Source organism: Vombatus ursinus, unplaced genomic scaffold (genome assembly GCF_900497805.2).
Source record: "Vombatus ursinus unplaced genomic scaffold, bare-nosed wombat genome assembly UNPS02011613.1, whole genome shotgun sequence".
Lineage (NCBI taxonomy): Eukaryota > Metazoa > Chordata > Mammalia > Diprotodontia > Vombatidae > Vombatus > Vombatus ursinus.
In genome coordinates, this window is record NW_020951391.1 from 6,502,138 (window position 1) to 6,513,340 (window position 11,203).

The 11,203-nt window shown below is 38.0% G+C and overlaps 2 pseudogenes; both read left to right on the forward strand.

Moving 5' to 3' along the window:
* Positions 1-4,463: 4,463 nt before the first annotated feature.
* On the forward strand, positions 4,464-5,090 carry LOC114039112 (annotated as a pseudogene).
* LOC114039079 lies at positions 5,079-5,867 on the forward strand (annotated as a pseudogene).
* Positions 5,868-11,203: the final 5,336 nt, after the last annotated feature.

Below are 11,203 nucleotides of genomic sequence, written 5' to 3' on the forward strand. Positions count from 1 at the left end.
CAGAAGACATAGAGACTGAGAAGAGTTGGGAAAAAGCCAGCATGTAAATGAAGAAATTAAAAGAAAACAGAGCAAATTATCATTGTACATGCATGTATGAGATCATACACAGGAAAAATTCCTTTGACAAATTAATAGCAGATGAAAGAAAATAGGGATAGCTTACTCTTCATTTCTGGTTACCCTTTCAAGTCCAAGGAATGTACAAGAAATTATACATATATGCACACTACATAGTACATAGGCATACACATTTATGCCTATATAAATATGTATATATATGTAAATACATATGTATACATGTATATATGTATAACTATAAATGTCCAGCTTGTTGTTAGATTCTTAACTTAATGTTTATAATTATAATTGTAATTTCTATTAAGAAAGTATTTAAACTTGCACAAATTTACATATTATAATTTAATGAGCCTCACAACTTAATAAAATAGGTAATACAGTCTCTCTGTTTTTTACTCATGAGAAAACTGAAGCTCAGAAATAAGAGAATTGGCCTCATTCATACAGTCATTGTCAGAAGTGGGATTTGAATCCAAGGATCCATGATTTCACGTAAAAGATACTATATATTACTCTGTGCTGCATCCCTACTCAGTTTGTTTTCTATGATTTGTGGGTGACATGTTAGTTATTTTGGACATAGAGGATTTCAATCCAGAGTAGAGAAGGAGACACAATTTTGTATTCCTAGGGGATTTCATTTATTTCTCTCTACCTTATGGATTCTCCTATAAGTAGAGATGTCATATAAAATTTTTGGTGGTACAGTAATATTGGATATGAAAATGAAAAGAGAAATAGTTTTGAAATTAACTTTAAAAATAGTCTTTGCTATGAATATTTTACGGAAGAGAGTTCCACCAATTAGCTGTTAGGTGTGCAGGGACCTGATAGCTGGATGCTGCCTAAGGCATAGATGGCATTAGGAAAAATACATCAGCTATGTAGAATGCAGAGGGCAGGTTGGAACATGAACATGGATTAAGTTATTCACAAATGAAAGGATTGAAGTTTCAAAAAAAACTACTTCAGAAACTTGCAATGAAATTGTAAACCCAATTCTAAGTTTCTCTGTCAGTGTAATTGCAGGGATACCTGACTACTATGAAAACTTTGAGCCAGACGTTGATCATTCTGACTCTGTGGATACTGTCCTTCCTCTCAAATTTAATTACTCTTTCAGCTAAAGTTAGAGATAAAAGTTAGAGATAAAAATCTGGTGCATAAGTGTATTGTTGAAATGATGTTATAAGACATTGCTAATGGTTGTTTTTAGTCTCCCCACCCTTAAACTAGTTCATTCTAGATTTGTGATATCATCAGTTTGGAAAACCATGGTATAAAAATATCCTCCACCCTTGCAAATAACAACCTACCTATAATATATAATAAAATTTTGTTTGTGGTGGGCACCATTGGGAGGTTAGTTGAATTGCCCATGGTCAGATTGATAATATTTAACAGGCAGATTTTGCACTCAGGTTTTTCTCAACTTTAAACCTAGTCCTCTATCCACTCTTTCAAATTGCCTCCTTCTAGTCCCATATTCCTTTATAAAATTATTTTTATAAACCAGAGTTTCTGGCATCTAGGATCATAGAATGTTAGAGCTCAAAGAGACCATAGAAATCATCTAGTCTAACCTTTATATTTTAAAGCTAAAGAAACTGAGTCAATGGGAGGTGAAAGTGAATTTTTTTGGTGATACTTTAAGGATCCAGTATGTAACTTTAACAGAAGAGGCTTTTCATATTTATGATAATGTATTAATATTTCTTATAAAGACAAAAAACAAGAGACATACTCTTCACTTGATCACTATATGTGTAACATATAGTGTAACAGTAGGGATCATGGTTTATAGGCCCAAGAGTATTCAATGTGATTTTATAGCCCAAGTTTGGATATCATTTGCAAACATAGTCTTATTTATAAATCACATACACTGTATAAAACAACATATTTTAATAAGAAGAATTAGGAAAATAAATTGTAAGTCTACAACAGTTCTGAGATATCATAAAATTAACAAAATGCACTACTTCCTACCTAGGGTTTAGAATTATCTGCCATTTCTCTGGGGCTGGTGACTTACACTCATCAGGGGAAGCTATTTTTAATTATCCGCCTGCTGTTCCACTGGGTTGTGGAAATTCCTATTGTTCCACTGGGTTGTGGTTCTTTTGGGGGGCACTTAGAGATATCCTGTCATCTTACTGCCATGTCACATCACCTTCACTATATCCATAACGTAGATTATGAGGGAATCTGGAGCTTGAGTGAAACAGCTCTATTATGGCCAAAGCAGGAAGATAATGGGGATCAATGACCATTGAGAAACTGTCTCTGTACCTAATACTTACACCTAATTTTGCCAGTTTTGCTTTTTAGGGCATTCTTCTCCTCATTGGCTTTTTGGACCTCTTTTGTCATTTGGGTTAGGCTATTTTTTAAGGTGTTATTTTCTTCAGTATTTTTTTGGGTCTTCTTTAACATCACTCTCAGTTTTTCATCTACTTCTCTTACTTGCTTCTCAAAATCCTTTTTGAGCTATTCCACAGGCTGGGACCAATTCATTTTTTTCTTGGAGGCTTTGGATGTTGGAGCTTTGGCTTCGTTGTCTTCTTCTGGTAGTATGTTTTGATCTTCTTTGTCACCAAAGTAAGTAGTATAATCTGACTCTTTTTGTGCTGCTTGCTCATGATCTCAGCCAATTACTTGAGTTATAAACTCCTTGTTAAGGTAGGAGTCTGCTTCCAGTGTGGAGAATGTACCACCCCAAGCTTCAGGGGTTTTGTGCAGCTGTTTTTAGAGATACTTCTAGGGACCTGTAAATTTTCAGTTTTTCCAAGTTGCTATGATCAAGGGCGAGGTGCTTGCTCCTTTCCTGGCCTGTGCTCTCTTCTATGAGTGACCACAAGCACTCTTTTCTGTCTTCAAACTGTGGGGAGGGTTTCCTTACCACAGTCACTATAAGCTCCACCATGCCAGAGTTCCTCCTCGCCCCAGGACCACCACCCAGGACTGTGCCTAGATCCAAGCATGGGCAAAGCCAAAGATTCCTGCAATCCCCCTCTGAGCAGCCACTGGATTCCCTCTCAGTTTGTGGGCCAGAAGCTCAGGAGGCAGCCATGAACTGCGCTCAGGACTTACGGCTAAGACCTAGCTCCTCTCTCACCACAGTCACAGACTTTTCCCACTGACCTTCCAAGTTGTCTTTGGTGTTCATGGGTTGAGAAGTCTGGAAACCACCACAGCTGTCCATGATTCAGTCCTCTGAAGCCTGCTCCAGGTTCCCTGTGGCCTGCACGCCCGCGCCCAACTGCGCTCCTCTCCCAGTCCAGCGCGGTATACCTTTCTGATCAACCATCCAGGCTGTATTTGGCTGGAAATTTGTTTCACTCTGTCTTTTTGTGGGTTCTGCTCCTTCAGAATTTGTTTAGAGCTATTTTTTAAAGGCATTTGGAGGAATTTGGGGGAGAGCTCCAGCAAGTCACTGCTTTTACTCCACCATCTGAACTCCCCGCCCCCCCATGCTTACACCTAAGTTATACTAGGCAAGTGCCTATCTCTCCAATTCATTGAAGGCAGGCTTGGCTTATCCTACTTAATAGGGCTGCCCAGTTATAGACATAGCCTATATCAATAATTAACAACCTCCCTCCCCTTAAAAAAAATGAACAGTTCTTTTAGACAACCATAACTATTTGTCTTCAACTTCAACTGCTTTTTAATCAATTGTGTTACAGAATCAAAGAATTTCAGAATTGGGAGGAACTTTCAAGGGCTATCTGAAATCATACTCTCTGACATGAATTCCAATTGATCTTTTCATAACATTAGTATAACTTATTTTTAGAAATACTATCAAAAGAAGTCTTTAGCATATTCAGGATCAGAAAGGCTTTTGATCAAATTGTGAATTAGGCCCCCTCCAACCCCCCCTGTCATGGCTTCCCTTGTCCTCATGGATTCAATATTACTGAGTTGAAAGCTATTCATCAATCACCTTGTCCAAACCTTACTTTAACTGGGACTTTCTTTCTTTCTTTTTTTTTTTTCTTTCTTTAAATTACTCCAGATGAAAAAGGCATCTGGAGTGATTGGAGGAGCTGATGCGCCGGGAGACACCCGCTACAGCCACTGCCGCCTGTTGATGGGCCTGGCCTGGGAGTGCTGGGTCAGCGGCACTCACGGCAGGGGAGGATGGTGACCCCTGGGATCATGCCCAAGAGGGTAGACCCCAGGCCGAGAGAGGAGCCGCCTCTGGAGCTCAGACCCGCCTCTGCCTCCTCCCCTTCCTCCTCAGACACTGACTGATTGAGATCCAAGGAGGGAACTCCAGAGCCCGCTGGCCTACGCCCCGCCGCTGCTGCCCGCTCCACCCCTACCCCTACCCCTACCCCTAAGGGTTGACCTGACTTTGCTGAAAAAAGAAAAATATGGCTGCAGGAGAGAAGTTGGAGAGAGTGTTAAATGTGGCCCTGAAGGTCCCACTCATCGTGCTTTTGTCTTGTACAGATGGGATGTCAGCTTTTTGTTTCCAGCAGATCCAAAGCAGCCTCAATAACAATCCTCTCCTCCAGGCTAAGTATTTGGCTCTTAATAAGCATTATGTGGGTTATATCTTAAGTGTTGTGCTCCTTACCTTACTTAGACAGCATCTGGTTCAGCTTTAACTGTATTTCTTTTTTTTAATGTTTGCCATCGGATCTCCAGGGATTATGTTAGTAGAGAACTGGAGTCAGTCTACGAAGGAACAACGTACTTAGAGCCTTTGTCCACGAACCGCTTCACCACAGCAATAATAGGTCAGTTGGTGGTGTGTACGTTGTGCTCACGTGTGACGAAAACTAAACGGATATGCCTCTTTTTTGCTCACGTGCTTCCTTTTTTTGGCACGACTGTGCCTTGTTCCAGTAGAGACTGTTGTCAGCAAATCTGAAATGGTTTTTACTGGATCAGAAGTTCTCTATTTTCTTGCATCCAACTTTTTGGTCCCACATAATCTTGCTAAATCCGCATATAGAGAATTGGTCCAGGTAGCTTGTGTAATCAGTGACAGTAACATGTTTGTCTCCAAAAGACGTTTCATTTTGAAGACATGGTACCACTCTCTTACTGCAAGCCTTGGTCCCCTGTTGGTGCTTGCTAGGGAGTACAGCCGGTTTGACTCGATTCAAAGCTTCTTTTATCTGCCTAATACTTTCATGAAGCCTTCCCACCAGGAGTACCCACATAGGAATTTCCAGAAAGAAGTAGAATTCCTTAATGAAATTTTCCCAAATGGAGCAGTTTATTGTATGGGGTGTATGAATTCTGATTGCTGGTATGCTCTGGATTTTCCAAGAGTGGGGTTATTAATCAGCCAGATCAGACACTGGAAATTCTGATGAGTGAGCTTGACCCGACAGTTATGGACCAGTTCCACATGAAAGATGGTGTTACTGCAAATGATGTCACTCGTGTGCATGGAATTCCTGACCTGATACCAGGTTCTGTCATTGATGCTACAATGTTCAATCCTCATGGCTATTCAAAGAATGGAATGAAATAAGATAGAATTTTATTGGACTATTCACATAATTCCAGAATAAGAATTTTCTTATGTTAGCTTTGAAACTATCATAGATCAGACCTGATCAGGAAAGTAATGAAAATTTTCAAGCCTGGAAAATTTGTGACTACTCTCTTTGTTCATCAGAGTTCTAAATGTTGCACAGTGTTTTCTTCAGGCCCAAAAGATTGAAGTGTTTAAAAATCTTGATCACCAGATTTCTCAGTTCAATGATTACAATTTCATTTTTACCAGTTTTGCTAAGAATCAGCAGCAACAGCAGAGTTGATTAAGAAAAATAAAGGGAAAAATGAAAATAAAAAGAGAACACAAATAGAAGGTAGTTGTAGTTTTCTGGTTAGTGACGCAGGGGGCTATGCTTTCCATACCCACCACCTTGTAGTTTCAGAAAGCCCTAGATGTAATCAAAGTATAATCATTTTGAATTGTATGCATTATTTTATAAAGGAATTAGATATCTTTCATGATTGCTCTCTTGTATTTAGGTATCTGATGCCACTCTTGCTGTGAACTTGAGTGCCTGCAGAGAAAAAAAAAAATCTTTTACTTGTATGAGACTTTATAACACTTGTAAAAAACAATTCAATTCAGATTATGCACAGTGTAATTTTTCTACAGGTATCACCAAAAATTCCCCATAGACAAGGCTTTCATCCTCACTAGGTGTTGGCCTGAGCCTAAGTCATCAGGAACTCTTCTGTTAAATTGCTGCCAGATTTTTTTTTATGGGAAGTTTTTTCCAATTTCCAGACCACATTTTTCTCTATTAATTCTAATGAAACTAATTCCTACTTAAACACAAATGTTTCTTTGCACTTGAGGAGTTAGAAATTTTACCTTCTTAAGAAAATTAATGATTACTACAGATGATGATTTTGCTTATTATATAAATTTTGAGTATTGGAACATCACTTTTGCTCCCTCTATCTCAGTGATTTCCCCCCTTCCCCTTTATAAAATGAGCAATACACTGTTACACTGAGTTTAATATTGGCCTTTCACTTTTGGGGAAAACAAAACAAAACAAACAAAGAAAACCTTTGGCTCAGATCTTAATTCAGGTCAAGGTGGATTTGGTTGTCTCATGTATGATTGGCAAGAGTAGGGATGGGGTGGGGCACCAAGACTTTCTCCATTATGTGTTGGTTAAGATTAGACTGTATTGGCAGAGTTATGAAGGCTCTGAACTGTGCCATTTTCATATGCCACAGTTAATAGAGTACCAAATGTATAGCCGCAGACCTTCAAATATTTTTTTTTAATCAACAAATTTAATCAGGAGATTTAATGTAAAGGACATGGAATTTACCAGACTAGATATGTCAATTCAGATCATTCACCATAACTTTTTCCTTAGCTGCCATTTCAATCTAATTGCAAGTAAATGATAGACTATTAACCTAATTTTGTTGTTCCAAACAGAATCAATATGCCTTCTTATCTTGTGACTGAAAGTCTTGTGATAATGTGGTGCATGAGATTATTATGCTGTATTTGATAGTGTTGTGACTTCATCTGTTTTTCTTCTTAATTAATATGATGATTTCTTTCACCATGATCTGATGACATCAAGTGAATGCACAAAGTGAGAACTGTCTAAGTTATCTGGATGGACAGTGATGTAAAATGCTATTCATAAAAAAAAGGCATGTTCAAAAATGGTCATTTAATGGGTGACTAGTAGATGCCGACTTTCAAGAGTTGGCATTTTCAGCAAATAATTGTGGGATTTTAACTGCTGTGAGACCATCAAAATTAACTTAAATTTTCTATTTTCCTCTTGTCCTTGCAATTTTCTTTTGACTCTTTCTGGATTGATGCAGTAGTGTTTTGTTGCTTCCATCTTTGTAAATGAAACACTTTTCTTTTTAGTGTTTCTAAACTTAAAAAAAATTTGCTTGGTTAGTGATCAAGTGGTTAGAACACTCTTTTGACTTTTGTTTTAAGCATGTTGTTGACTAAAAATTTCATTGAAGAAGCATTTTACCAACTCGGTCAATTTGATACTGTAATCTGTAAGTAATGTGGCACCTGATACTTTTGCTTGATATTTTTGAGGACCAATAATTCCAGTGGACTTTGTTATTGAACAGTATCCCAGGAGATTTGATGATAACATTTGTTGACTTGAGGTCTGATTTAAATATGTGTGTGTGTGTGTATGTGTGAAAAATCACAAAATAAGACTCTGAAAGAAAGGTGAAAGCTGTTGAATGGATACTAATCTAAATTAATCTAGTATGATCAGAAAAAGGGAAATTTTGGTGTCATAATTTCTCTCTTCATGATGTTGGACTTTAATCAGTTAAAATGTATTTTTAAAATGTGTGCCACAAAACTTAATGCTTCAATAAAAGTTTGCTTAATTCAAAAAAGAAAAGGAAGAAAGAAAAGAAAAAGGCACCCACATCCTGCTTTCAATATAATGAATCTCTCTGAAGTTACCTGGTTCTTAGCCAACAAATATACTTCTACATAAACACTTTGGCCTTAATTGTTCAGTAGTTTCAGTCTTGTCCTATTCTTCATAACCATATTTGGGGTTTTCTTAGTACAGATACTACAATGGCTTGCTGTTTCCTTCTCCAGGTCATTTTACAGATGAGGGAACTTAGGCAAATAGGGTTAAGTGACTTACCTGAGGTCACACAGTTAGTACATGAGGAGGCTAAATTTGAACTCGGGTCTTGCTTACTCCAGGCCCAGTACTCTATCCCCTGTACCACCTACGTTAGTAGGATCTTTCAAATCTTGGATATTACATACATAATATTTGAGTATAGCACTCTCTTTGAGTTTCCCCACCCAGTCCCCAATTTGGCATTCATAGTTTTGCAGGCTGGGTCTCCTCAGGTACCCTGATCTACAGCTAAAAACTTAGATTCTATACCCCTAAAGTTATGAGTTTTGAGTCCCCTTTAGTAAGCTTACCTTCAATTGTCAGCCAGTAAACACATTTAGCTCAAATTAAAGGTATTTACCAAGACTGCATTTTAAGAAAAATATCCATGAAGCATCCACTTCCCCATAAACCTGTGGTATGTTCTCCAATAAATATGCATAAAACTGGTGAGAAAGTAAGGAACATATATGACCAAGGTTACTCAGGGCCCCTGTACTAAAGATCCCCATGCCTTTTTTTTCTTGTTTATTGTCTTCATGCTGCTACCCATCATGTACAGGGTTTCTTCTGAGTGGATCATTCTTATGCACTCCTTGGGTAGTCTCCTCTCTGCCAGTCACCTCCCAACAGGCAGGACTCATTATCTCTTGGATCAATAGTTAGCTTTCTTCTCTGCTGAAAGAGGCTTCACTTCTTAAAAAAGACTTTCTCCTTGGAATGTTGCCCCTCTGTGTATCTGTGTCTCTATAGAAAGTGACAATATCTAGAGTGTGACATGTTCTATAAAATGATGCTTGGTGTATATATCTAAACTGTGCTCCAAACACTCTGGAAATAATAACTCCATATATACAAAGTGCTTCTGAGGCTTTTAAAGGTTGTTAGGGGTATGACAAATCTTTACCCAAATAAAGCTCTTGTAATTCTATCAAAAAATGAATGATTGAATTAATGGTTGGATGGCAAAACATTCATTAAATGTCCAATGTATGTCAAGCATTGTATTAATTCTGAGGATACAAATATAAAAATAAAGAAAGTCACTCAAGGACCTTATATTTTTTCTTGTATTTTAATAGCATTTTATTTTTACCAATTACATGTAAAGACAATTTTTAGCATTCATTTTACAAGATTTTGAGTTCCAAATTTTTCTCCCTCCCACCTCTTCTCTTTCCTCTCCACCTTTCTAAAATTGTAGGCAATTTGACATAAGTTTTACATATACTATCATGTAGAACATATTTCAATATTAGTCACAGTTATGAAAGAAGAAACAGATAAGGAAAAAATAAAGTGAAAAAAAGCATTCTTTGATCTACATTCAGAGTCCATCAGTTCTTTATCTGGATGTGAATAACATTTTCCTTTGTGAGTCCTTTGGACTTGTCTTGCATCATTGTGTTGCTAAGAACAGCTGAGTTATTCATACTTCATAATCACACAATGTTGTTGTTACTATGTACAGTGTTTTCCTGGTTGTGCTCGTTTGACTTTGCATCAGTCCATACAAGTCTTTCTAGGTTTTTTTCTAAAATCTGCCTGTTCTTCATATTGTACTGCACAATAGCATTCCATTGCATTCATATACCACAGCTCGTTCAACCATTCCCCAATTGATGGGCATCCCCTCAATTTCCAACATTTTGCCACCACAAAAAGAGCTGCTATAAATATTTTTGCACATGTAGATCCTTTCCCCTTTCTCATGATCTCTTTGGGATATAGACCTAGTAGCGGTATTGTTGGATCAAAGAGTTTCATTTCCCTTTGGGCATAGTTCCAAATTGCTCTCCAGAATGACTGGATCAGTTCACAACTCCACCAACAATGTATCAGTGTTTCAATATTCCTTTTTGTTATTGTTTACTTATTTTTCCAGTTTATTTCTTAACTTTTAATTTTATGTTAAAGCTAAGCTCTGCTCACCTGGTTATGGGCAGGCACTGTCCTCAGCCTCAAGCTTTTTTGTGCTATTATTTTTAGAGCTAATTCTGTGGGCATGCAAATTTTTGGTGCTTTCAAGGGGTATGAGTTGAGAAGAGATGTGGTCACTGCTTTCTCTTGGACTGCTTTCTAGTCTTTAGCCAGAAAGGGCCCCCTGTTCCTCTGAAGCCACCAGGTGCTAGTGTTCCTCTGTGCTTTGGAACTCTGTCCAGGGTCCCTGTTCCCTTGTGACTGACCATAAGAGTCCCTCTCCTCCCAGAAACTGCCACCCAGAACTGCTTTTGGGCAATAGAGTTGCCAATCAGTACCTCTTGAACTCAATGCCAGCAATGCATCCCCTGTCATTTCTTTTTGACCAGTTGTCCTATTCCCATACCTTATCTGAACTGAGAACACCCAAAGTTGCTGGTGTTGTTTTGCAGCTACCTCCTAGGCCCACCACTGGTGCTACTGCTGTGTTCCAGGTTGGCACCCACTCTGGCGTCACAGACCTCTCTGCTGATCACCTAAGTTTTTTTAGGCTGAAAAATATGTCTCACTCTGACTTTTTGTTAGCTCTGCTGCTCCAAAATTTTATTTGAGGTGTTATGTTATAGGTGATTGGATTGGAGGGAAATGTTGACAGCATTCAGCTGGGTTGCTGCCTATACTGTACCATCTGGGCTTAGCCCCCAGGAGCATATATATACACAAATATCTCTTCCGCATCACAACTTTCCCCTTCCCCATCACAGTTTTAGTATATTGAGGGTTGGCATAAGAAATTAAATTGGTATTTTTGTGGAGTTTTGAGGAAGCTGTGGACAACATATGGAAGGCCAACAGACAACACAGGAAAAGTTTAGAAACTCAGGAATGCATAATATATATATATATATATATATATATATATACATATATATGTATGTATGTAATGTTAACACATTTTGTCATTTAATATCATAATGATTCAGACTTTTTCTCTTGTATGAAGGGAGGGATAAAAAATTTTACATGGATTTTCCAGATGATGGTGGCACTACGCCCCTAACTCC